Raw genomic sequence first — 25000 nt, 5'->3', positions numbered from 1 at the left:
TAGCATCACCGCTAACGGCTACACAAAGTGTAGACATACGCGCGCACCGCACACATGCACACAGACAGGGGCATTCCTGTGCCGTTTCAGAAAGTTCATGGAAATACGAATCACTGATGCATTTTGTTCATGTCTTATGATTGACTTGGGCAAATGAATGCGTTTTCTAACAAGTTGAATAGATTTAGTTGATTTCTTACTAAGTTCAATAAATGTTTGAATATTGTTGAATTTCGGTTTAATGTCTGGATTCCGTGATTCGGTCCGCAACGCCTATTTTATAGGGCCCTAGTCAATGAACTTGTCATAAATCAACATAGGATATGCCCCTCTCCCCCAACAAGACTCAAATATATATATATATATTGGAAATGTAAGCAAGGGTTGAGCTTCTTCAGTTTGTGTCACAAAGTGGATACGTTTCTGTGTCCCTTTCAGAGTGAGTGACACATTGACTTTATATAGTGTACCAAGAGTTGTTCCCTCGCTACGGCCATACCAGCCTGAATACGCCTGATCTCGTCCGATCTCGGAAGCTAAGCAGCGTCGGGCCTGGTTAGTACTTGATGGGAGACCGCCTGGGAATACCAGGTGCTGTAAGCTTTTGTCCCAGTAGAGCGTGCTCTTGTGTCATGGAGCAACTGCCTTTTATTTATCACCCTAATAATATCATGGATTGTTATTGGACTAAATGCAGTTTGTGTGTGCTGCCCTGCCCTGATCAAATCAAATAATGGACAGTGCGTTTCCCTCAAAATATAGGCAGTACATGCAGCCTTTGTTTTTAGTCTAGGAGACAGTCAATGTCTGTAGTCCATTAGGGCACTATAAAATCCCTTCAATGTTTTGCCTGATTCCGTTAATTCCCAAGTTCCCTTTTCTCCGTTTAGATTTCCCGTTGACCTTTTGTCCCTGTTTTGGCAGGTTTTCGCTCTCAAAAGTACACCTTTTAATAGCAAAACAGCACAATTGGATGTTCTATGTCCACAACAATGTTTAAACCATATCAGGTGACCATTTGTGAGGTCTGGGAAAAATGTAAGACATTTAGATTTTGGGGTGTAGTTACCCTTAAATGCAAGCGTGCACCAGGAAGAGACCTTTGTTTGGTTGCGGTGTTGCTGTAGAACAAATGGCCACTGGAGTGATGCAAATGATCACGGTATAATTCTGCCAGGCAGGCATAGGCTACTTTGTAGTTAACATTTACTTACGAAGGTTTTGGGGAAAGCCATTCCTTCCCTACCAGAAGAAGGTTATCATTAGCATCATCACTAACGGCTACACAAAGTGTAGACATACGCGCGCACCGCACACATGCACACAGACAGGGGCATTCCTGTGCCGTACAGAAAGTTCATGGAAATACGAATCACTGATGCATTTTGTTCATGTCTTATGATTGACTTGGGCAAATGAATGGTTTTCTAACAAGTTGAATAGATTTAGTTGATTTCTTACTAAGTTCAATAAATGTTTGAATATTGTTGAATTTCGGTTTAATGTCTGGATTCCGTGATTCGGTCCGCAACGCCTATTTTATAGGGCCCTAGTCAATGAACTTGTCATAAATCAACATAGGATATGCCCTCTTCCCCCAACAAGACTCAAATATATATCTATATATTGGAAATGTAAGCAAGGGTTGAGCTTCTTCAGTTTGTGTCACAAAGTGGATACGTTTCTGTGTCCCTTTCAGAGTGAGTGACACATTGACTTTATATAGTGTACCAAGAGTTGTTCCCTCGCTTACGGCCATACCAGCCTGAATACGCCCGATCTCGTCTGATCTCGGAAGCTAAGCAGGGTCGGGCCTGGTTAGTACTTGGATGGGAGACCGCCTGGGAATACCAGGTGCTGTAAGCTTTTTGTCCCAGTAGAGCGTGCTCTTGTGTCATGGAGCAACTGCCTTTTATTTATCACCCTAATAATATCATGGATTGTTATTGGACTAAATGCAGTTTGTGTGTGCTGCCCTGCCCTGATCAAATCAAATAATGGACAGTGCGTTTCCCTCAAAATATAGGCAGTACATGCAGCCTTTGTTTTTAGTCTAGGAGACAGTCAATGTCTGTAGTCCATTAGGGCACTATAAAATCCCTTCAATGTTTTGCCTGATTCCGTTAATTCCCAAGTTCCCTTTTCTCCGTTTAGATTTCCCGTTGACCGTTTGTCCCTGTTTTGGCAGGTTTTCGCTCTCAAAAGTACACCTTTTAATAGCAAAACAGCACAATTGGATGTTCTATGTCCACAACAATGTTTAAACCCATATCAGGTGACCATTTGTGAGGTCTGGGGAAAATGTAAGACATTTAGATTTTGGGGTGTAGTTACCCTTAAATGCAAGCGGCACCAGGAAGAGACCTTTGTTTGGTTGGCGGTGTTGCTGTAGAACAAATGGCTACTGGAGTGATGCAAATGATCACGGTATAATTCTGCCAGGCAGGCATAGGCTACTTTGTAGTTAACATTTACTTGCGAAGGTTTTGGGGAAAGCCATTCCTTCCCTACCAGAAGAAGGTTATCATTAGCATCATCGCTAACGGCTACACAAAGTGTAGACATACGCGCGCACCGCACACATGCACACAGACAGGGGCATTCCTGTGCCGTTCAGAAAGTTCATGGAAATACGAATCACTGATGCATTTTGTTCATGTCTTTTGATTGACTTGGGCAAATGAATGCGTTTTCTAACAAGTTGAATAGATTTAGTTGATTTCTTACTAAGTTCAATAAATGTTTGAATATTGTTGAATTTCGGTTTAATGTCTGGATTCCGTGATTCGGTCCGCAACGCCTATTTTATAGGGCCCTAGTCAATGAACTTGTCATAAATCAACATAGGATATGCCCCCCCCCCCAACAAGACTCAAATATATATCTATATATTGGAAATGTAAGCAAGGGTTGAGCTTCTTCAGTTTGTGTCACAAAGTGGATACGTTTCTGTGTCCCTTTCAGAGTGAGTGACACATTGACTTTATATAGTGTACCAAGAGTTGTTCCCTCGCTTACGGCCATACCATCCTGAATACGCCTGATCTCGTCCGATCTCAGAAGCTAAGCAGCGTCGGGCCTGGTTAGTACTTGGATGGGAGACCGCCTGGGAGTACCAGGTGCTGTAAGCTTTTTGTCCCAGTAGAGCGTGCTCTTGTGTCATGGAGCAACTGCCTTTTATTTATCACCCTAATAATATCATGGATTGTTATTGGACTAAATGCAGTTTGTGTGTGCTGCCCTGCCCTGATCAAATCAAATAATGGACAGTGCGTTTCCCTCAAAATATAGGCAGTACATGCAGCCTTTGTTTTTAGTCTAGGAGACAGTCAATGTCTGTAGTCCATTAGGGCACTATAAAATCCCTTCAATGTTTTGCCTGATTCCGTTAATTCCCAAGTTCCCTTTTCTCCGTTTAGATTTCCCCGTTGACCGTTTGTCCCTGTTTTGGCAGGTTTTCGCTCTCAAAAGTACACCTTTTTAATAGCAAAACAGCACAATTGGATGTTCTATGTCCACAACAATGTTTAAACCCTATCAGGTGACCATTTGTGAGGTCTGGGGAAAATGTAAGACATTTAGATTTTGGGGTGTAGTTACCCTTAAATGCAAGCGTGCACCAGGAAGAGACCTTTGTTTGGTTAAGCGGTGTTGCTGTAGAACAAATGGCCACTGGAGTGATGCAAATGATCACGGTATAATTCTGCCAGGCAGGCATAGGCTACTTTGTAGTTAACATTTACTTGCGAAGGTTTTGGGGAAAGCCATTCCTTCCCTACCAGAAGAAGGTTATCATTAGCATCATCGCTAACGGCTACACAAAGTGTAGACATACGCGCGCACCGCACACATGCACACAGACAGGGGCATTCCTGTGCCGTTTCAGAAAGTTCATGGAAATACGAATCACTGATGCATTTTGTTCATGTCTTATGATTGACTTGGGCAAATGAATGCGTTTTTAACAAGTTGAATAGATTTAGTTGATTTCTTACTAAGTTCAATAAATGTTTGAATATTGTTGAATTTCGGGTTTAATGTCTGGATTCCGTGATTCGGTCCGCAACGCCTATTTTATAGGGCCCTAGTCAATGAACTTGTCATAAATCAACATAGGATATGCCCTCTCCCCCCAACAAGACTCAAATATATATATTATATATTGGAAATGTAAGCAAGGGGTTGAGCTTCTTCAGTTTGTGTCACAAAGTGGATACGTTTCTGTGTCCCTTTCAGAGTGAGTGACACATTGACTTTATATAGTGTACCAAGAGTTGTTCCCTCGCTTACGGCCATACCAGCCTGAATACGCCCGATCTCGTCCGATCTCGGAAGCTAAGCAGGGTCGGGCCTGGTTAGTACTTGGATGGGAGACCGCCTGGGAATACCAGGTGCTGTAAGCTTTTGTCCCAGTAGAGCGTGCTCTTGTGTCATGGAGCAACTGCCTTTTATTTATCACCCTAATAATATCATGGATTGTTATTGGACTAAATGCAGTTTGTGTGTGCTGCCCTGCCCTGATCAAATCAAATCAAATGGACAGTGCGTTTCCTCAAAATATAGGCAGTACATGCAGCCTTTGTTTTTAGTCTAGGAGACAGTCAATGTCTGTAGTCCATTAGGGCACTATAAAATCCCTTCAATGTTTTGCCTGATTCCGTTAATTCCCAAGTTCCCTTTTCTCCGTTTAGATTTCCCGTTGACCGTTTGTCCCTGTTTTGGCAGGTTTTCGCTCTCAAAAAGTACACCTTTTTAATAGCAAAACAGCACAATTGGATGTTCTATGTCCACAACAATGTTTAAACCCCTATCAGGTGACCATTTGTGAGGTCTGGGAAAAATGTAAGACATTTAGATTTTGGGGTGTAGTTACCCTTAAATGCAAGCGTGCACCAGGAAGAGACCTTTGTTTGGTTAAGCGGTGTTGCTGTAGAACAAATGGCCACTGGAGTGATGCAAATGATCACGGTATAATTCTGCCAGGCAGGCATAGGCTACTTTGTAGTTAACATTTACTTGCGAAGGTTTTGGGGAAAGCCAATCCTTCCCTACCAGAAGAAGGTTATCATTAGCATCATCGCTAACGGCTACACAAAGTGTAGACATACGCGCGCACCGCACACATGCACACACAGACAGGGGCATTCCTGTGCCGTACAGAAAGTTCATGGAAATACGAATCACTGATGCATTTTGTTCATGTCTTATGATTGACTTGGGCAAATGAATGCGTTTCTAACAAGTTGAATAGATTTAGTTGATTTCTTACTAAGTTCAATAAATGTTTGAATATTGTTGAATTTCGGTTTAATGTCTGGATTCCGTGATTCGGTCCGCAACGCCTATTTTATAGGGCCCTAGTCAATGAACTTGTCATAAATCAACATAGGATATGCCCTCTTCCCCCCCAACAAGACTCAAATATATATATATATATATTTTTGGAAATGTAAGCAAGGGTTGAGCTTCTTCAGTTTGTGTCACAAAGTGGATACGTTTCTGTGTCCCTTTCAGAGTGAGTGACACATTGACTTTATATAGTGTACCAAGAGTTGTTCCCTCGCTTACGGCCATACCATCCTGAATACGCCTGATCTCGTCCGATCTCAGAAGCTAAGCAGCGTCGGGCCTGGTTAGTACTTGGATGGGAGACCGCCTGGGAGTACCAGGTGCTGTAAGCTTTTTGTCCCAGTAGAGCGTGCTCTTGTGTCATGGAGCAACTGCCTTTTATTTATCACCCTAATAATATCATGGATTGTTATTGGACTAAATGCAGTTTGTGTGTGCTGCCCTGCCCTGATCAAATCAAATAATGGACAGTGCGTTTCCCTCAAAATATAGGCAGTACATGCAGCCTTTGTTTTTAGTCTAGGAGACAGTCAATGTCTGTAGTCCATTAGGGCACTAAAAAATCCCTTCAATGTTTTGCCTGATTCCGTTAATTCCCAAGTTCCCTTTTCTCCGTTTAGATTTCCCCGTTGACCGTTTGTCCCTGTTTTGGCAGGTTTTCGCTCTCAAAAGTACACCTTTTTAATAGCAAAACAGCACAATTGGATGTTCTATGTCCACAACAATGTTTAAACCCTATCAGGTGACCATTTGTGAGGTCTGGGAAAAATGTAAGACATTTAGATTTTGGGGTGTAGTTACCCTTAAATGCAAGCGTGCACCAGGAAGAGACCTTTGTTTGGTTAAGCGGTGTTGCTGTAGAACAAATGGCCACTGGAGTGATGCAAATGATCACGGTATAATTCTGCCAGGCAGGCATAGGCTACTTTGTAGTTAACATTTACTTGCGAAGGTTTTGGGGAAAGCCATTCCTTCCCTACCAGAAGAAGGTTATCATTAGCATCATCGCTAACGGCTACACAAAGTGTAGACATACGCGCGCACCGCACACATGCACACAGACAGGGGCATTCCTGTGCCGTTTCAGAAAGTTCATGGAAATACGAATCACTGATGCATTTTGTTCATGTCTTATGATTGACTTGGGCAAATGAATGCGTTTTCTAACAAGTTGAATAGATTTAGTTGATTTCTTACTAAGTTCAATAAATGTTTGAATATTGTTGAATTTCGGTTTAATGTCTGGATTCCGTGATTCGGTCCGCAACGCCTATTTTATAGGGCCCTAGTCAATGAACTTGTCATAAATCAACATAGGATATGCCCTCTTCCCCCAACAAGACTCAAATATATATCTATATATTGGAAATGTAAGCAAGGGTTGAGCTTCTTCAGTTTGTGTCACAAAGTGGATACGTTTCTGTGTCCCTTTCAGAGTGAGTGACACATTGACTTTATATAGTGTACCAAGAGTTGTTCCTCGCTACGGCCATACCATCCTGAATACGCCTGATCTCGTCCGATCTCAGAAGCTAAGCAGCGTCGGGCCTGGTTAGTACTTGGATGGGAGACCGCCTGGGAGTACCAGGTGCTGTAAGCTTTTTGTCCCAGTAGAGCGTGCTCTTGTGTCATGGAGCAACTGCCTTTTATTTATCACCCTAATAATATCATGGATTGTTATTGGACTAAATGCAGTTTGTGTGCTGCCCTGCCCTGATCAAATCAAATATAATGGACAGTGCGTTTCCCTCAAAATATAGGCAGTACATGCAGCCTTTGTTTTTAGTCTAGGGAGACAGTCAATGTCTGTAGTCCATTAGGGCACTATACAATCCCTTCAATGTTTTGCCTGATTCCGTTAATTCCCAAGTTCCCTTTTCTCCGTTTAGATTTCCCCGTTGACCGTTTGTCCCTGTTTTGGCAGGTTTTCGCTCTCAAAAGTACACCTTTTTAATAGCAAAACAGCACAATTGGATGTTCTATGTCCACAACAATGTTTAAACCCTATCAGGTGACCATTTGTGAGGTCTGGGAAAAATGTAAGACATTTAGATTTTGGGGTGTAGTTACCCTTAAATGCAAGCGTGCACCAGGAAGAGACCTTTGTTTGGTTAAGCGGTGTTGCTGTAGAACAAATGGCCACTGGAGTGATGCAAATGATCACGGTATAATTCTGCCAGGCAGGCATAGGCTACTTTGTAGTTAACATTTACTTGCGAAGGTTTTGGGGAAAGCCATTCCTTCCCTACCAGAAGAAGGTTATCATTAGCATCATCGCTAACGGCTACACAAAGTGTAGACATACGCGCGCACCGCACACATGCACACAGACAGGGGCATTCCTGTGCCGTTTCAGAAAGTTCATGGAAATACGAATCACTGATGCATTTTGTTCATGTCTTATGATTGACTTGGGCAAATGAATGCGTTTTCTAACAAGTTGAATAGATTTAGTTGATTTCTTACTAAGTTCAATAAATGTTTGAATATTGTTGAATTTCGGTTTAATGTCTGGATTCCGTGATTCGGTCCGCAACGCCTATTTTATAGGGCCCTAGTCAATGAACTTGTCATAAATCAACATAGGATATGCCCTCTTCCCCCCAACAAGACTCAAATATATATATATATATATTGGAAATGTAAGCAAGGGGTTGAGCTTCTTCAGTTTGTGTCACAAAGTGGATACGTTTCTGTGTCCCTTTCAGAGTGAGTGACACATTGACTTTATATAGTGTACCAAGAGTTGTTCCTCGCTACGGCAATACCAGCCTGAATACGCCTGATCTCGTCCGATCTCGGAAGCTAAGCAGCGTCGGGCCTGGTTAGTACTTGGATGGGAGACCGCCTGGGAGTACCAGGTGCTGTAAGCTTTTTGTCCCAGTAGAGCGTGCTCTTGTGTCATGGAGCAACTGCCTTTTATTTATCACCCTAATAATATCATGGATTGTTATTGGACTAAATGCAGTTTGTGTGTCTGCCCTGCCCTGATCAAATCAAATCAAATAATGGACAGTGCGTTTCCCTCAAAATATAGGCAGTACATGCAGCCTTTGTTTTTAGTCTAGGAGACAGTCAATGTCTGTAGTCCATTAGGGCACTATACAATCCCTTCAATGTTTTGCCTGATTCCGTTAATTCCCAAGTTCCCTTTTCTCCGTTTAGATTTCCCCGTTGACCGTTTGTCCCTGTTTTGGCAGGTTTTCGCTCTCAAAAGTACACCTTTTTAATAGCAAAACAGCACAATTGGATGTTCTATGTCCACAACAATGTTTAAACCCTATCAGGTGACCATTTGTGAGGTCTGGGAAAAATGTAAGACATTTAGATGTTTGGGGTGTAGTTACCCTTAAATGCAAGCGTGCACCAGGAAGAGACCTTTGTTTGGTTAAGCGGTGTTGCTGTAGAACAAATGGCAACTGGAGTGATGCAAATGATCACGGTATAATTCTGCCAGGCAGGCATAGGCTACTTTGTAGTTAACATTTACTTGCGAAGGTTTTGGGGAAAGCCATTCCTTCCCTACCAGAAGAAGGTTATCATTAGCATCATCGCTAACGGCTACACAAAGTGTAGACATACGCGCGCACCGCACACATGCACACAGACAGGGGCATTCCTGTGCCGTTTCAGAAAGTTCATGGAAATACGAATCACTGATGCATTTTGTTCATGTCTTATGATTGACTTGGGCAAATGAATGCGTTTTCTAACCAGTTGAATAGATTTAGTTGATTTCTTACTAAGTTCAATAAATGTTTGAAAATTGTTGAATTTCGGTTTAATGTCTGGATTCCGTGATTCGGTCCGCAACGCCTATTTTATAGGGCCCTAGTCAATGAACTTGTCATAAATCAACATAGGATATGCCCTCCCCCCCCCAACAAGACTCAAATATATATATATATATTGGAAATGTAAGCAAGGGTTGAGCTTCTTCAGTTTGTGTCACAAAGTGGATACGTTTCTGTGTCCCTTTCAGAGTGAGTGACACATTGACTTTATATAGTGTACCAAGAGTTGTTCCCTCGCTTACGGCAATACCAGCCTGAATACGCCTGATCTCGTCCGATCTCGGAAGCTAAGCAGCGTCGGGCCTGGTTAGTACTTGGATGGGAGACCGCCTGGGAGTACCAGGTGCTGTAAGCTTTTTGTCCCAGTAGAGCGTGCTCTTGTGTCATGGAGCAACTGCCTTTTTGTTATCACCCTAATAATATCATGGATTGTTATTGGACTAAATGCAGTTTGTGTGCTGCCCTGCCCTGCCCTAATCAAATCAAATAATGGACAGTGCGTTTCCCTCAAAATATAGGCAGTACATGCAGCCTTTGTTTTTTAATCTAGGAGACAGTCAATGTCTGTAGTCCATTAGGGCACTATACAATCCCTTCAATGTTTTGCCTGATTCCGTTAATTCCCAAGTTCCCTTTTCTCCGTTTAGATTTCCCCGTTGACCGTTTGTCCCTGTTTTGGCAGGTTTTCGCTCTCAAAAGTACACCTTTTTAATAGCAAAACAGCACAATTGGATGTTCTATGTCCACAACAATGTTTAAACCCTATCAGGTGACCATTTGTGAGGTCTGGGAAAAATTTAAGACATTTAGATGTTGGGGTGTAGTTACCCTTAAATGCAAGCATGCACCAAGAAGAGACCTTTGTTTGGTTAAGCGGTGTTGCTGTAGAACAAATGGCCACTGGAGTGATGCAAATGATCACGGTATAATTCTGCCAGGCAGGCATAGGCTACTTTGTAGTTAACATTTACTTGCGAAGGTTTTGGGGAAAGCCATTCCTTCCCTACCAGAAGAAGGTTATCATTAGCATCATCGCTAACGGCTACACAAAGTGTAGACATACGCGCGCACCGCACACATGCACACAGACAGGGGCATTCCTGTGCCGTTTCAGAAAGTTCATGGAAATACGAATCACTGATGCATTTTGTTCATGTCTTATGATTGACTTGGGCAAATGAATGCGTTTTCTAACAAGTTGAATAGATTTAGTTGATTTCTTACTAAGTTCAATAAATGTTTGAATATTGTTGAATTTCGGTTTAATGTCTGGATTCCGTGATTCGGTCCGCAACGCCTATTTTATAGGGCCCTAGTCAATGAACTTGTCATAAATCAACATAGGATATGCCCTCTCTCCCCCAACAAGACTCAAATATATATATATATATATATTGGAAATGTAAGCAGGGGTTGAGCTTCTTCAGTTTGTGTCACAAAGTGGATACGTTTCTGTGTCCCTTTCAGAGTGAGTGACACATTGACTTTATATAGTGTACCAAGAGTTGTTCCCTAGCTTACGGCCATACCAGCCTGAAAACGCCCGATCTCGTCCGATCTCGGAAGCCAAGCAGGGTCGGGCCTGGTTAGTACTTGGATGGGAGACCGCCTGGGAATACCAGGTGCTGTAAGCTTTTTGTCCCAGTAGAGCGTGCTCTTGTGTCATGGAGCAACTGCCTTTTTGTTATCACCCTAATAATATCATGGATTGTTATTGGACTAAATGCAGTTTGTGTGCTGCCCTGCCCTGATCAAATCAAATCAAATAATGGACAGTGCGTTTCCCTCAAAATATAGGCAGTACATGCAGCCTTTGTTTTTTAATCTAGGAGACAGTCAATGTCTGTAGTCCATTAGGGCACTATACAATCCCTTCAATGTTTTGCCTGATTCCGTTAATTCCCAAGTTCCCTTTTCTCCGTTTAGATTTCCCCGTTGACCGTTTGTCCCTGTTTTGGCAGGTTTTCGCTCTCAAAAGTACACCTTTTTAATAGCAAAACAGCACAATTGGATGTTCTATGTCCACAACAATGTTTAAACCCTATCAGGTGACCATTTGTGAGGTCTGGGAAAAATTTAAGACATTTAGATGTTGGGGTGTAGTTACCCTTAAATGCAAGCATGCACCAGGAAGAGACCTTTGTTTGGTTAAGCAGTGTTGCTGTAGAACAAATGGCCACTGGAGTGATGCAAATGATCACGGTATAATTCTGCCAGGCAGGCATAGGCTACTTTGTAGTTAACATTTACTTGCGAAGGTTTTGGGGAAAGCCATTCCTTCCCTACCAGAAGAAGGTTATCATTAGCATCATCGCTAACGGCTACACAAAGTGTAGACATACGCGCGCACCGCACACATGCACACAGACAAGGGCATTCCTGTGCCGTTTCAGAAAGTTCATGGAAATACGAATCACTGTTGCATTTTGTTCATATCTTATGATTGACTTGGGCAAATGAATGCATTTTCTAACAAGTTGAATAGATTTAGTTGATTTCTTACTAAGTTCAATATTAAACCGACTCGCCGCCCCCCGGGGGGAAGCCGGGGGCAGATGGTTTAGTGCTTGGATGGGAGACCGCCTGGGAATACCAGGTGCTGTAAGCTTTTGTCCCAGTAGAGCGTGCTCTTGTGTCATGGAGCAACTGCTTTTTATTTATCACCCTAATAATATCATGGATTGTTATTGGACTAAATGCAGTTTGTGTGCTGCCCTGCCCTGATCAAATCAAATCAATAATGGACAGTGCGTTTCCCTCAAAATATAGGCAGTACATGCAGCCTTTGTTTTTAGTCTAGGAGACAGTCAATGTCTGTAGTCCATTAGGGCACTATACAATCCCTTCAATGTTTTGCCTGATTCCGTTAATTCCCAAGTTCCCTTTTTCTCCGTTTAGATTTCCCCGTTGACCGTTTGTCCCTGTTTTGGCAGGTTTTCGCTCTCAAAAGTACACCTTTTTAATAGCAAAACAGCACAATTGGATGTTCTATGTCCACAACAATGTTTAAACCCTATCAGGTGACCATTTGTGAGGTCTGGGGAAAAATGTAAGACATTTAGATTTTGGGGTGTAGTTACCCTTAAATGCAAGCGTGCACCAGGAAGAGACCTTTGTTTGGTTAAGCGGTGTTGCTGTAGAACAAATGGCAACTGGAGTGATGCAAATGATCACGGTATAATTCTGCCAGGCAGGCATAGGCTACTTTGTAGTTAACATTTACTTGCGAAGGTTTTGGGGAAAGCCATTCCTTCCCTACCAGAAGAAGGTTATCATTAGCATCATCGCTAACGGCTACACAAAGTGTAGACATACGCGCGCACCGCACACATGCACACAGACAGGGGCATTCCTGTGCCGTTTCAGAAAGTTCATGGAAATACGAATCACTGATGCATTTTGTTCATGTCTTATGATTGACTTGGGCAAATGAATGCGTTTTCTAACAAGTTGAATAGATTTAGTTGATTTCTTACTAAGTTCAATAAATGTTTGAATATTGTTGAATTTCGGTTTAATGTCTGGATTCCGTGATTCGGTCCGCAACGCCTATTTTATAGGGCCCTAGTCAATGAACTTGTCATAAATCAACATAGGATATGCCCTCTTCCCCCCAACAAGACTCAAATATATATATATATATATTGGAAATGTAAGCAGGGGTTGAGCTTCTTCAGTTTGTGTCACAAAGTGGATACGTTTCTGTGTCCCTTTCAGAGTGAGTGACACATTGACTTTATATAGTGTACCAAGAGTTGTTCCCTTGCTTATGGCCATACCAGCCTGAATACGCCCGATCTCATCCGATCTCGGAAGCTAAGCAGGGTCGGGCCTGGTTAGTACTTGGATGGGAGACCGCCTGGGAATACCAGGTGCTGTAAGCTTTTTGTCCCAGTAGAGCGTGCTCTTGTGTCATGGAGCAACTGCTTTTTATTTATCACCCTAATAATATCATGGATTGTTATTGGACTAAATGCAGTTTGTGTGCTGCCCTGCCCTGATCAAATCAAATCAAAATGGACAGTGCGTTTCCCCTCAAAATATAGGCAGTACATGCAGCCTTTGTTTTTAGTCTAGGAGACAGTCAATGTCTGTAGTCCATTAGGGCACTATAAAATCCCTTCAATGTTTTGCCTGATTCCGTTAATTCCCAAGTTCCCTTTTCTCCGTTTAGATTTCCCCGTTGACCGTTTGTCCCTGTTTTGGCAGGTTTTCGCTCTCAAAAGTACACCTTTTTAATAGCAAAACAGCACAATTGGATGTTCTATGTCCACAACAATGTTTAAACCCTATCAGGTGACCATTTGTGAGGTCTGGGAAAAATGTAAGACATTTAGATGTTGGGGTGTAGTTACCCTTAAATGCAAGCGTGCACCAGGAAGAGACCTTTGTTTGGTTAAGCGGTGTTGCTGTAGAACAAATGGCAACTGGAGTGATGCAAATGATCACGGTATAATTCTGCCAGGCAGGCATAGGCTACTTTGTAGTTAACATTTACTTGCGAAGGTTTTGGGGAAAGCCATTCCTTCCCTACCAGAAGAAGGTTATCATTAGCATCATCGCTAACGGCTACACAAAGTGTAGACATACGCGCGCACCGCACACATGCACACAGACAGGGGCATTCCTGTGCCGTTTCAGAAAGTTCATGGAAATACGAATCACTGATGCATTTTGTTCATGTCTTATGATTGACTTGGGCAAATGAATGCGTTTTCTAACAAGTTGAATAGATTTAGTTGATTTCTTACTAAGTTCAATAAATGTTTGAATATTGTTGAATTTCGGTTTAATGTCTGGATTCCGTGATTCGGTCCGCAACGCCTATTTTATAGGGCCCTAGTCAATGAACTTGTCATAAATCAACATAGGATATGCCCTCTTCCCCCAACAAGACTCAAATATATATATATATATATATTGGAAATGTAAGCAGGGGTTGAGCTTCTTCAGTTTGTGTCACAAAGTGGATACGTTTCTGTGTCCCTTTCAGAGTGAGTGACACATTGACTTTATATAGTGTACCAAGAGTTGTTCCCTCGCTTACGGCCATACCAGCCTGAATACGCCCGATCTCGTCCGATCTCGGAAGCTAAGCAGGGTCGGGCCTGGTTAGTACTTGGATGGGAGACCGCCTGGGAATACCAGGTGCTGTAAGCTTTTTGTCCCAGTAGAGCGTGCTCTTGTGTCATGGAGCAACTGCCTTTTTATTTATCACCCTAATAATATCATGGATTGTTTTTGGACTAAATGCAGTTTGTGTGCTGCCCTGCCCTGATCAAAAATCAAATAAAATGGACAGTGCGTTTCCCTCAAAATATAGGCAGTACATGCAGCCTTTGTTTTTAGTCTAGGAGACAGTCAATGTCTGTAGTCCATTAGGGCACTATACAATCCCTTCAATGTTTTGCCTGATTCCGTTAATTCCCAAGTTCCCTTTTCTCCGTTTAGATTTCCCCGTTGACTGTTTGTCCCTGTTTTGGCAGGTTTTCGCTCTCAAAAGTACACCTTTTTAATAGCAAAACAGCACAATTGGATGTTCTATGTCCACAACAATGTTTAAACCCTATCAGGTGACCATTTGTAAGGTCTGGGAAAAATTTAAGAGATTTAGATTTTGGGGTGTAGTTACCCTTAAATGCAAGCATGCACCAGGAAGAGACCTTTGTTTGGTTAAGCGGTGTTGCTGTAGAACAAATGGCAACTGGAGTGATGCAAATGATCACGGTATAATTCTGCCATGCAGGCATAGGCTACTTTGTAGTTAACATTTACTTGCGAAGGTTTTGGGGAAAGCCATTCCTTCCCTACCAGAAGAAGGTTATCATTAGCATCATCGCTAACGGCTACACAAAGTGTAGACATACGCGCGCACCGCACACATGCACACAGACAGGGGCATTCCTGTGCCGTTTCAGAAAGTTCATGGAAATACGAATCACTGATGCATTTTGTTCATGTCTTATGATTGACTTGGGCAAATGAATGCGTTTTTCTAACAAGTTGAATAGATTTAGTTGATTTCTTACTAAGTTCAATAAATGTTTGAATATTGTTGAATTTCGGTTTAATGTCTGGATTCCGTGATTCGGTCCGCAACGCCTATTTTATAGGGCCCTAGTCAATGAACTTGTCATAAATCAACATAGGATATGCCCTCTTCCCCCCAACAAGACTCAAATATATATATATATATATATATATATATATATTGGAAATGTAAGCAGGGGTTGAGCTTCTTCAGTTTGTGTCACAAAGTGGATACGTTTCTGTGTCCCTTTCAGAGTGAGTGACACATTGACTTTATATAGTGTACCAAGATTTGTTCCCATGCTTACGGCCATACCAGCCTGAATACTCCCGCTCTCGTCCGATCTCGGAAGCTAAGCAGGATCGGGCCTGTTTAGTACTTCGATGGGAGACTGCCTTGGAATACCAGGTGCTGTAAGCTTTTTGTTCCACTAGAGCGTACTCTTGTGTCATGGAGCAACTGCTTTTTATTTATCACCCTAATAATATCATGGATTGTTATTGGACTAAATGCAGTTTGTATGTGGTGCCCTGCCCTGCACTGCCCTGATCAATTTAAATAATAGACAGTGCGTTTCCCTCAAAATATATGTGTCATGGAGCAACTGCCTTTTATTTATCACCCTAATAATATCATGTATTTTTATTGGACTAAATGCAGTTTGTATGTGCTGACCTAACCTGATTAAATTAAATAATATACAGTGTGTTTCCCTGAAAATATAGGCAGTACATTCAGCCTTTGTTTTTAGTCGGTTCATTAAGTTGCATGGAAATACGAATCACTGATACATTTTGTTCATGTCTTTATATAGTGTACCAAGATTTGTTCCAATGCTTACGGCCATACCAGCCGGAATACGCCCGATCTCGTCTGATCTCAGAAGCTAAGCAGGGTTGGGTCTGGTTAGTACTTGGATGGGAGACCTCCTGGGAATGCCAGGTGCTGTAAGCTTTTTGTTCCACTAGAGTGTACTCTTGTGTCGTGGAGCAACTGCCTTATATTTATCACCCTAATAAAATCATGTATTATTATTGGGAAAAATGCAGTTTGTATGTGCTGCCCTGCCCTGCCCAGATCAAATTAAATAATAGACAGTGCGTTTCCCTCAAAATATATGTGTCATGGATTAACTGCCTTTTATTTATCACCCTAATAATATCATGTATTTTTATTGGACTAAATGCAGTTTGTATGTGCTGCCCTGCCCTGCCCTGATCAATTTAAATAATAGAGAGTTCGTTTCCCTCAAAATATTGGCAGTACATTCAGCCTTTGTTTTTAGTCGGTTCATTAAGTTGCATGGAAATACGAATCACTGATACATTTTGTTCATGTCTTTATATAGTGTACCAAGAGTTGTTCCTTCGCTTACGGCCATACCAGCCTGAATACGCCCGATCTCGTCTGATCTTGGAAGCTAAGCAGGATTGGGCCTGTTTAGTACTTCGATGGGAGACCGCCTTGGAATACCAGGTGCTGTAAGCTTTTTGTTCCACTAGAGAGTACTCTTGTGTCATGGAGCAACTGCCTTTTATTTATCACCCTAATAATATTATGTATTTTTATTGGACTAAATGCAGTTTGTATGTGGTGCCCTGCCCTGCACTGCCCTGATCAATTTAAATAATAGACAGTGCGTTTCCCTCAAAATATATGTGTCATGGAGCAACTGCCTTTTATTTATCACCCTAATAATATCATGTATTTTTATTGGACTAAATGCAGTTTGTATGTGCTGTCCTAACCTGATCAAATTAAATAATAGACAGTGCGTTTCCTTGAAAATATAGGCAGTACATTCAGCCTTTGTTTTTAGTCGGATCATTAAGTTGCATGGAAATACTAATCGCTGATACATTTTGTTCATGTCTTTATATAGTGTACCAAGATTTGTTCCCACGCTTACGGCCATACCAGCCTGAATACACCTGATCTCGTCTGATCTTGGAAGCTAAGCAGGATTGGGCCTGGTTAGTACTAGGATGGGAGACTGCCTGGGAATACCAGGTGCTGTAAGCTTCTTGTTCCACTAGAGAGTGCTCTTGTGTCATGGAGCAACTTCCTTTTATTTATCACCCTAATAATATCATGTATTTTTATTGGACTAAATGCAGTTTGTATGTGCTGCCCTGCCCTGCCCTTCCCAGATCAAGTTAAATAATAGACAGTGCATTTCCCTCAAAATATTGGCAGTACATTCAGCCTTTGTTTTTAGTCGGTTCATTAAGTTGCATGGAAATACTAATCACTGATAAATTTTGTTCATGTCTTTATATAGTGTACCAAGATGTATTCCCATGCTTACGGCCATACCAGCCTGAATACGCCCGATCTCAGAAGCTAAGCAGGATCGGGCCCTCTTAATACGTTGATGGGAGACTGCCTTGGAATACCAGGTGCTGTAAGCTTTTTGTTCACCTAGAGAGTACTCTTGTGTCATGGAGCAACTGCCTTTTAATTATCACCCTAATAATATCATGTATTTTTTTGGACTAAATGCAGTTTGTATGTGCTGCCTTGCCCTGCCCTGATCAATTTAAATAATAGACAGTGTGTTTCCCTCAAAATATATGTGTCATGGAGCAACTGCCTTTTATTTATCACCCTAATAATATCATGTATTTTTATTGGACTAAATGCAGTTTGTATGTGCTGCCCTTCCCTGCCCTGCCCTGATCAATTTAAATAATAGACATTGTGTTTCCCTCAAAATATATGTGTCATGGAGCAACTGCTTTTTATTTATCACCCTAATAATATCCTGTATTTTTATTGGACTAAATGCAGTTTGTATGTGCTGTCCTAACCTGATCAAATTAAATAATAGACAGTGCGTTTCCTTGAAAATATAGGCAGTACATTCAGCCTTTGTTTTTAGTCGGATCATTAAGTTGCATGGAAATACTAATCGCTGATACATTTTGTTCATGTCAGAGTTGGGACGTTCCATGGATTCCGTTAAGTGCATGCATATGCCTGTGTGATTGAGTGCTGGGTTTAGTGAACTTGTCGTTCCATCATCATGATGGCACTGACCTTCTCTCGACCAATGTGTTTTGGCTAATGCAGTTTTCAGAGACTGGAGAAATCAATTGCTCAGTCAGGACAGGAGGTGGGCTTGCACACTGTAGTCAGTTTACTGAGCACAGCCTAATAGACAGTGTGTTTCCCTCAAAATATATGTGTCATGGAGCAACTGCCTTTTATTTATCACCCAAATAATATCCTGTATTTTTATTGGACTAAATGCAGTTTGTATGTGCTGCCCTGCCCTGCCATGATCAAATTAAATAATACACTGTGCGTTTCCCTCAAAATATAGACAGTACATTCAGCCTTTGTTTTTAGTAGGTTAATTAAGTTGCATGGAAATACGAATCGCTGATACATTTTGTTCATGTCTTTATATAGTGTACCAAGAGTTGTTCATGCGCTTACGGCCATACCAGCCTCAATATGCCTGATCTCGTCTGATCTCGGAAGCTAAGCAGGATTGGGCCTGGTTAGTACTTGGATGGGAGACCACCTGGCAATACCAGGTGCTGTAGGCTTTTTGTTCCACTAGAGAGTACTGCTGTGTCATGGAGCAACTGCCTTTTATTTATCACCCTAATAATATCATGTATTTTTATTGGACTAAATGCAGTTTGTATGTGCTGCCCTGCCCTGCCCTGATCAAATTAAATAATAGACAGTGCGTTTCCCTCAAAATATATGTGTCATGGAGCAACTGCCTTTTATTTATCACCCTAATAATATCATGTATTTTTATTGGACTAAATGCAGTTTGTATGTGCTGCCCTGCCCTGCCCTGATCAAATTAAATAATAGACAGTGCGTTTCCCTCAAAAGATATATGTCATGGAGCAACTGATTTTATTTATCACCCTAATAATATCATGTATTTTTATTGGACTAAATGCAGTTTGTATGTGCTGCCCTGCCCTGCCCTGATCAATTTAAATAATAGACAGTGCGTTTCCCTCAAAATATATGTGTCATGGAGCAACTGCGTTTTATTTATCACCCTAATAATATCATGTATTTTTATTGGACTAAATGCAGTTTGTATGTGCTGCCCTGCCCTGATCAAATTAAATAATAGACAATGCGTTTCCCTCAAAATATAGGCAGTACATTCAGCCTTTGTTTTCAGTCGGTTCAATAAGTTGCACGGAAATTCGAATCACTGATGAATTTTGTTAATGTCTTTATATAGTGTACCAAGACTTGTTCCCACGCTTACGGCCATACCAGCCTGAATACGCCCCTTTTTGGAATTTCAGGAAGTGGATGAGCGGCAGGTGTCTGAGTGCTTGAGAGAGGATATCGTTTGTTTGGAGTTTTTTTTAAATTTATAAGTTTGAAAGTTTGTGTGTGATTGTAGTTGATTTTCTTTGAAACTTTTTTGTTATTATCCCCCATCGGCGTGAGCTGTTTGGGGGATATTGATTAAAATAACCGGATGGACAACATGGCGTCAACATCAAGAATACAAACGACGACGAGAAAGGACAACAGTGAAATCAGAATTTCAAATGAAGAACTGAAGAAAAGAAAGTATGAGAAGGAACTGACGGTGAACGTGGAAATAATTGGAGAAGGGAAAATAACAACGATGGAATTGCTGAGAGGAATAAGGGAAGTTTGTGGAACAATACTTGGATGTAGAATGAGAGACGGAAATAAGTATGAAATAACAATGTCTCATGTAAAGGGAAAAGAAAGACTAATGGACGGGCTAAAGATAAAGAACTGTCAAATCATGGCTAAAGAGCTAGGGAACGATGAGCTTGTGGTGTCCTTTTTGAACTTGCCTGCATACATTACAGATGGGGAGATATATGAGAAACTAAGAGGCTGGAAAGTGAAGGCGACCACGCCAATCAAGAGGAGGATGTGGCCAGGAACAGACATTGTAGACGGGACGAGATTTTGCAAGGTGAAGTTCACAGACAATGTGCAATCCTTGCCATATTCTACCAAATTTAACACTGTCGAGGGATTTGAATATTTTCGTGTAATCCATGACAATCAAGTGAAGGTATGTAGACTATGTATTCAGCCGGGGCACATACTTAAGGAATGTCCAGAATTCACTTGCCATAAATGTAGTGAACAAGGGCATTATGCCAGAGAATGTTTGAACATAGGTAATGTGTGTGAAATGTGTGACAGACCGAAAGTTAGATGTAGCTGTAAGAAGGGAAAAGATCACTTACTTTTGCAAACAATGGACCTCACTTCTGAGGAAGAGGAGGGGAGTGTGTTTATGGAAGGAGAAAAAGAGAGTGACATGGGGAGTGTGACTTCAGAGACAGTGGCAGATATGCCTGAAGAGCCTGTAATGTCTTCTGGCAAAACACGAGACGCAGTTTTGGTCTCTGCTGCTGACAAGGTGGAACAGCAGCACATGATGGGTGAAATACATACACAGGTAGAGATGGTGCAAGGTGCTTCTCAGGTGCCTGAGCCAGTTTCAAGCGTGTGTAAAAATGACACCAAAGAGCGAGCTGGGTCCACTGAAGTCACTGGCACTGTTAAAGCGCACTTTTCAAAAGGCTTCCCTGCCGCTCCAAATCAGGAGACGGAGGATGAAATAGATAGTGAGGATCATCAGTTGTTTGCAAAAAATAAGAGGTCATTGTCGAAAACTAGGGAGATGATGGGATTTGGAAAAAAGAAAAAGTAGGTTTTGAAAGGACTTGTTTTGCTCTGATTATACCTCTGCACACATTACTAATGATTACAGTCGCATCCCTAAATGGTAACAGTTTGAGAAACATGAGCAAATTTGAGCAGGTTTTAGTGTCTGTTAAGGCAGACATGTTGTGTTTTCAAGAGACCAATTGGACAGATTCCAAAATACAGGAGATTAAGAGTAAATGGTCTGATTAATTTTTTGTAGTCATGGAAGTGATAAAACATGTGGTGTGGCTATTTTGATAAAAAAACGATGTGGTTCAAAATGTAAAACAAATATATGCTGACAATGATGGCAGACTTATTGCAATTGAATTTGAAGTGCAAAATGTAGTTTTTCGTTTAATCAATGTTTATGCTTCAAACATTGAATCTGAAAGGAGAGAAATGTTTCACAACTTAAAAACACTGTGCTCAGAAAACTGTATATTGATGGGAGACTTTAATGTGAGGTGTAGTAGAATGGATGCCTCTAGTTGTGCTAGATTCAGATATGACTCTTCTAGAAATGCATTATGGAAACTTATGAATGAGGAGAATCTAGTAGATATATGGAGGGCTGAAAATCCAAACAGAAGAGTGTTTTCTAGAAGGCAGGTGGTGCTAAAGGAATTAAAACAAAGCAGAATTGATTTATGTCTAGCAAAACAAGAATTGGTGCAGCATGTTAAGAAGATGTCATATAACTTTACAGCATATAGTGATCACGCAGTAATGTCATTTCAAATGGGTTTTGGTGTGGAGAGGAGAGGGGGAGGTGTCTGGTGTTTAAATGCCAGTCTGTTAAAGGAGGAAGGATATAGAAATGAAATTGTTGAATGTATTAATGATGAAATGTCTAATGTACTGTTAAAAGAGAATGTGTGTTTATGGTGGGAGGAAGTGAAAGGAAAAGTAAAAAACAGGAGTATTAGGTATGCTAGAAATCACAACCGGTTAGATAAGCAGAAAGAAACAATGCTTAGAAATAGGATGTTGCATGAACTTGAAAAGGCTGATACTGATCCAGACTATGATGTTGTGAACTATTTGAAAATCCATGCAGAGCTGGGTCGTTATGAAAAAAAGAAATGTTTGGGTGCTATTGTTAGGAGTAGGGCACAGTACGCTTTGGAGGGAGAGAAATGTACATCCTTTTTTTTGGGGGCTTGAAAAAATAAAACAAACTAAGAGTTACATTGTAGAGTTGGAAAATGAAAAAGGTGTAAAGGTAAACGATTTTGTTGAGATCTTAGATACAGTTGAATCCTTTTACAGAAATCTTTACAAAAAGAATGATGTAGATAAAGTATGTGTTGAAAAAGTGCTGGATACAATTAGTGCCAAAGTATCTCAGGTAGATAGAATGATGTGTGATGAAGAGATTTCGATTATGGAAATCAAGGAAGCAATTGTTAACACTCAAGGCAATAAAAGTCCGGGTTTGGATGGTTTAACAAATGAGTTCTATAAAGTCTTTGTAGATATTTTGGCACCCATTTTAGGGAAGGTGTTTCATTATATGGAAGAGAATAAGGAAATCCCTGAGTCTATGTCAACTGGTATGCTAACGATTTTATTCAAGAATAGGGGCAGTAGATTAAAGTTAGAAAATTATAGGCCTATTAGTCTTCTAAATTCCGATTATAAGATATTGACTAAAGTGTTAGCGAATAGGATGAAAAAGGTGATTGGGAGTATTATTGCATCAACACAAGCCTACGGTATACCTGGAAGAGATGTTGCAGATGTAATTTGTACAATTAGAGATGTTGTTAATCAAATGAAAAATGAAGGCGGTATAGTATTAAGTTTGGATTTTAACAAAGCCTTTGATAGAGTGGAGCATAGCTTCCTATTACAGACTATGGAGAGGTTTGGTTTTGGGCCAAAGTTTGTAGCTTGGATCAACCTGTTGTACAGCGGGGCTAAAAGTTGTGTCAAATGTAACGGAGTGGTAACAGATACTTTTCCTGTAGAGAGGTCAGTAAGGCAGGGCTGTCCTTTGTCAGCTCTGTTGTACAGTATTTCTACAGAACCGTTAGCTACTTTAATAAATAGTAATAAAGAGGTAAGGGGTGTCGGAATCCCAGGTGGTGGTATCAGTGTTGTACATCAGTACGCTGATGACACTACTTGCACTGTGAAAGATATAGGAAGCATTGGAAGCATTATGAGAATCATAGATATATATGGTAAGGCATCGGGCGCTAAAGTTAATATAGAGAAGACTGAAATAATGTTTGTTGGGGATATCGATGCAAATAAGTGTGAGATTCCATTCAAGATAGCAAGGGATTTTATTAAAGTGCTGGGAGTAAACATTGGTGTAAAGGAGAAAGAGGCAAAAGATATAACTTGGACTGGGATCCTTAATAAAGTCAAGCTAACGTAAAATTTCTGGAAAAATAGAAAATTAAGGTTAAAAGGTAAAGTAATTGTTGCAAATGCTTTGGTATTATCTAAATTTGTGTATGTTTTGGGAGTCCTGGACATGCCTGAGTGGGTGCTAAATGAATTAAATAAGGTGGTGTCTAATTTTATATGGGATGGTAAAGGTGTTAGAATATCTCAGAAAACATTGATAGCTGACTATGTGGATGGAGGTTTAAAACTTGTAGATTTAGATGTCAAAAGAAAAGCTATTAGGATAAAAACAGTAAAGAAATATTTGTATGACAGTGAAGATTATGGCTGGAAACACTTCTTTAAGGTCTACTTAGAGGAGAGTGGTGGATGTGGAGATAATGGTTTATTGATGGGGCTTAAAAGGAAAATGTTTGAAAAGGTACCAGATTTTTATAAAGAGGTGCTAAATGCATGGGCAGAGTTGTTGCCTAATGTATATTATGAATGTGGTCATATTGACCTGATTATGAATCAACCTATATTTCTGAATGAGAAAATCAAGAACAAAGAACAAGTTTTGTATAATAAAGTATTTAGGAGTGCAGGTCTACGACAAATAAAAGATTATACCTATGAGGTAATTCCAGGGTTTTTACCTGAAGAAGCTATTTTTGATATTATCAAGGAATGGGATGAAGAGGTGGGAAGGGGAACAGTGAATAATATGTATGACAAGATAAAGAATAGCATACCAAGCGCATGGGTGGATTTAATAAATAGTGAGGTTGAAAGAGAAAATCTGTTTGTATTTCCTAATTTGTTCATTGGTAGCAGTGAGAAGAAAGTACATTTATCTACTATACCAGTGAAAATATTGTATAGAATAATGGTAGGAAAATGTTATAGAAGGCCGGCTGCTGAAAAATTTTGGAAAACAGTTTTTCCAGAATTGGATGAAAAAAGATATGGGAAAATTTAAATGTAAAATATAATAGTAAGGAGTGTGAAAATAATGATTTTAAGTTAAGACACAATAGAATATTTACAAAGGTGGTGTTACATCAAATTAATTGTGAAGTAAAAAGGGAATGCGATATATGTGGATGTTTCCCAGAAACGCTTATGCATTTGTTTATAGAATGTGAGGAATTAAAAGATATGTTTTGTAAAGTTAAGGAAATGTTAAGTAAAAACTGGGGGTGATTTCTTGAAAAAGTATGTGTGGGAGGAACTTGTGTTATTTGGAGTGTCTGGTAAATGTGATGGCGTTAATGTGTGCTTGTTGAATATTGTTTTGAGTTTTGTGAGGTATGCTATTTTTTGTAGGAGGAATTATGGTTTTTTTGACAGGAAGAGGGTGAAGGTGTGGGGCATTTTCATATCACTGTTTAGTAAACACATGGATATGTTGTTTAATTATGGGATGGAAGATTTTGATGAACATTTTGTTGAGGGGTGTGGGTTGATTGCAAAGGTGGATGGTGGAGGAATCACTTATAATTTTTGAAAGAATTATTTTGAATATTTTCTTTGTTTATTTTATTTGATAGGGGGGTGTTTTTAATCTGCCTATTTTGTGGGTGGAATTTGTTATGTCTTAGTCATGTCTGGGGTTTTTTTGTATACTAGTTTTTGTTGTATTTTTATTTCTTTGGGTTCTTTGATTTGATAGGGGGTGAATTGTTCACCTGCCTATGTTAGGCTAGTGTCTTCTGTATTGTTCTTTGTAATATTGTACTGTAAATATTGTAAAAAATTGAATTTTTTGATAATAAAAAAAAAAAAAAAAAAA

The 25000-nt window shown here is 40.5% G+C and overlaps 14 non-coding genes and 2 pseudogenes across 14 annotated transcripts; all 16 read left to right on the top strand.

Annotated features, from left to right (window-relative positions):
* The first annotated feature begins 486 nt into the window (after positions 1–486).
* On the top strand, positions 487–603 carry LOC123489074 (annotated as a pseudogene).
* A 1144-nt stretch (positions 604–1747) lies between these two features.
* LOC123489055 lies at positions 1748–1866 on the top strand. Its single transcript, XR_006660401.1, has one exon. It is a non-coding gene; the product is annotated as a 5S ribosomal RNA (ribosomal RNA).
* Positions 1867–3012: 1146 nt separating this feature from the next.
* On the top strand, positions 3013–3131 carry LOC123489059. Its single transcript, XR_006660405.1, has one exon. It is a non-coding gene; the product is annotated as a 5S ribosomal RNA (ribosomal RNA).
* Positions 3132–4284: 1153 nt separating this feature from the next.
* Positions 4285–4403, top strand: LOC123489075. The gene has a single exon (XR_006660418.1). It is a non-coding gene; the product is annotated as a 5S ribosomal RNA (ribosomal RNA).
* Positions 4404–5562: 1159 nt separating this feature from the next.
* On the top strand, positions 5563–5681 carry LOC123489058. Its single transcript, XR_006660404.1, has one exon. It is a non-coding gene; the product is annotated as a 5S ribosomal RNA (ribosomal RNA).
* Positions 5682–6831: 1150 nt separating this feature from the next.
* On the top strand, positions 6832–6949 carry LOC123489070. The gene has a single exon (XR_006660416.1). It is a non-coding gene; the product is annotated as a 5S ribosomal RNA (ribosomal RNA).
* A 1155-nt stretch (positions 6950–8104) lies between these two features.
* Positions 8105–8222, top strand: LOC123489073 (annotated as a pseudogene).
* A 1157-nt stretch (positions 8223–9379) lies between these two features.
* Positions 9380–9498, top strand: LOC123489067. The gene has a single exon (XR_006660413.1). It is a non-coding gene; the product is annotated as a 5S ribosomal RNA (ribosomal RNA).
* A 1160-nt stretch (positions 9499–10658) lies between these two features.
* Positions 10659–10777, top strand: LOC123489056. The gene has a single exon (XR_006660402.1). It is a non-coding gene; the product is annotated as a 5S ribosomal RNA (ribosomal RNA).
* Positions 10778–12908: 2131 nt separating this feature from the next.
* Positions 12909–13027, top strand: LOC123489077. The gene has a single exon (XR_006660420.1). It is a non-coding gene; the product is annotated as a 5S ribosomal RNA (ribosomal RNA).
* A 1157-nt stretch (positions 13028–14184) lies between these two features.
* On the top strand, positions 14185–14303 carry LOC123489065. The gene has a single exon (XR_006660411.1). It is a non-coding gene; the product is annotated as a 5S ribosomal RNA (ribosomal RNA).
* Positions 14304–15475: 1172 nt separating this feature from the next.
* LOC123489071 lies at positions 15476–15594 on the top strand. Its single transcript, XR_006660417.1, has one exon. It is a non-coding gene; the product is annotated as a 5S ribosomal RNA (ribosomal RNA).
* A 415-nt stretch (positions 15595–16009) lies between these two features.
* Positions 16010–16128, top strand: LOC123489068. Its single transcript, XR_006660414.1, has one exon. It is a non-coding gene; the product is annotated as a 5S ribosomal RNA (ribosomal RNA).
* A 415-nt stretch (positions 16129–16543) lies between these two features.
* Positions 16544–16662, top strand: LOC123489064. Its single transcript, XR_006660410.1, has one exon. It is a non-coding gene; the product is annotated as a 5S ribosomal RNA (ribosomal RNA).
* Positions 16663–17077: 415 nt separating this feature from the next.
* Positions 17078–17196, top strand: LOC123489061. The gene has a single exon (XR_006660407.1). It is a non-coding gene; the product is annotated as a 5S ribosomal RNA (ribosomal RNA).
* A 1413-nt stretch (positions 17197–18609) lies between these two features.
* LOC121563164 lies at positions 18610–18728 on the top strand. Its single transcript, XR_005999794.1, has one exon. It is a non-coding gene; the product is annotated as a 5S ribosomal RNA (ribosomal RNA).
* The last annotated feature ends 6272 nt before the right edge of the window (positions 18729–25000 follow it).

Source organism: Coregonus clupeaformis, unplaced genomic scaffold, assembly GCF_020615455.1.
Source record: "Coregonus clupeaformis isolate EN_2021a unplaced genomic scaffold, ASM2061545v1 scaf2726, whole genome shotgun sequence".
Classification (NCBI taxonomy): domain Eukaryota; kingdom Metazoa; phylum Chordata; class Actinopteri; order Salmoniformes; family Salmonidae; genus Coregonus; species Coregonus clupeaformis.
The sequence above is the reverse complement of the archived record's forward strand: the minus strand, read 5'-3'. Positions and strand labels throughout refer to the sequence as shown.